A 2,006-nucleotide genomic window follows, 5' to 3' on the forward strand; every position below is an offset into this window, starting at 1 on the left:
GTTGAAATCCAGTTTTTAAAAGTCATGAGAAACTTGATGGAAGGAAGATACTTTATTCTTGGAGAAAGTAAAAATAATACCGGGGTTCTGGGTTGAGGGCACTGGGTGTAGTTAAAGTGGGAGGTTTTATACTAAAAATAGAGGGTTAAGTCAATGAATACATATCAAATGTTGAGGTTTTGTGCCATTTGACCATGCCTGGCCTGCAGAAAACAGGCAAGGAGGATTATACTGTACAGGCAGCAATTTAGAAACGAATTTCCCTAGGAATTTAATAAGCCCAAGAGCACAGGCCTAAAGATACTACCACTGGAGGCTAGCTAAGGAGACGCTTTATTCAGATTCTCACACAGTAAAGCCCTGGGTCAGTGCATTCCAGCCATGACTTTCCTGTAGGGATGTGTGTTCCCTTTAAGACAAGTGGGCTTGTGCTTTGGTGCTTTCGCCCTGAGCCCAAGGCGTTAAGGTTACCCTAGTGTTTTACCCTAGGAAGTCTCTTACTTTTGCCAGGTTGACTGACATTTCCTGGGTAAATTGTAAACAACTTGGTCTGATACTTTTTTTGTCTGCAACCTGCACTGCAGCCTGTCCTGTGATCCCTATGCCCTTTGCAGGGATTGGTCAATAGACTGCAAATGAAATGCGGTGTCACTCTGCCCAGCCTACTCTGCAAATGAAGTACCTATCAAGAGGGTTTGTTGAACTCCTGGCTGGAGCAGCATGCCTTGAAATTGAGGAGAAGTTGTGTATTTAACTGTCAGCCCTCCAAAGCTTAGTCAAACAGACAGAAGCAACCACAAGAAACAGAGGAGGGAGAGACAGAGAAGCTGGGGGTGGTAGAAAGAGAGAGGTGGCAAGGATCTTCCTAAGAGAGCTGCAACCCAAGTCAAGGGCTGTAACATGGAAAACTGCATAAGGTGTACAAGGGGCCCGGTGGCAGAGCTGGTAGTGTCAGGCTGCATGCCCAAGAAGAGCCTGTCCTGAGGGGGCAGAAGGAAGCCTGCAGTCAGAGGAGTTGAGAAGACTATCTGCACTAAAAAGGGAGATTTTACCTGCATGCTTCTTTTCTGGATTCTGAGTTGTAGCTTATTGACCCTATTCCTTACCAAAGCACTTACCTGTAAATAGGATCTATGAGTTCTGTGTAGCCATTGCTATGGGTTGTTGAACGGAGAAAAGAAGTGGAAAGTTCTTTGGAAAGGATTGCTGGTGTGAGAATGGGTAAGTTTAGAAGGTGCAGGTGTGGCTAACCACCACATGGTAGAGATCGGCCTTAGGGTAGTTGGATCCCCACTCCCTGAAGTTAGAAAGGTTCTGACAGGCTATTGCTACAGTGATTAACACAGCAGTGCAATTGGAATGCACCCTTGTTAAAAACAGGCAGACAGCTAAGGATCAGAAGACATTTTAAAATTACCCGATAGGGTTGACAGAGGCCAAAATAAAGAAACATAAACAAAAGGAAGAAAATGAAGACCATGCTAAATGACGGCATAAGGCTGCTGTGTTGGGTTAAAGTGGAATTCCTAATAAGGATGTGATCACCATCCCTGCATGGCAAGTCTTGAAATTCCTCCCACTCGTGTATTCTTTGAAATTTTGTTTTAACTATTCTAATTCCTTCACCTTTTTATTTACTGGTTAGAGTAATCTTATCTATCTCTACCAGTAGGAGTCCTGAAAGTTTAGTGGGCTACACATTGAACTGCTAACCATACCCAAGGTCAGTAGTTTGAAACTACCAGTAACTCCTCAGGAAGAAGATGAAGCTGTCTGCACTCATAAAGATGTAAAAAGCCAGAAACCCCAAGGGACAGTTCTTCTGTCCTATAGTCATTATGGGTTAGAATCAGCGTGAAGGCAGTCAGTTTGGAGTTTGGTGCGTTGGTATGTCTATCAAAACAATCTTACTGGGATTTTAATAGGCATTATCTTTTTTACAATTTTATTTATTTATTTATTAAATCATTTTATTGGGGGCTCGTACAACTCTTATTACAATCCAT

Source organism: Echinops telfairi, unplaced genomic scaffold (assembly GCF_000313985.2).
Source record: "Echinops telfairi isolate 266 unplaced genomic scaffold, ASM31398v2 ScPeMD7_1713;HRSCAF=2227, whole genome shotgun sequence".
Classification (NCBI taxonomy): domain Eukaryota; kingdom Metazoa; phylum Chordata; class Mammalia; order Afrosoricida; family Tenrecidae; genus Echinops; species Echinops telfairi.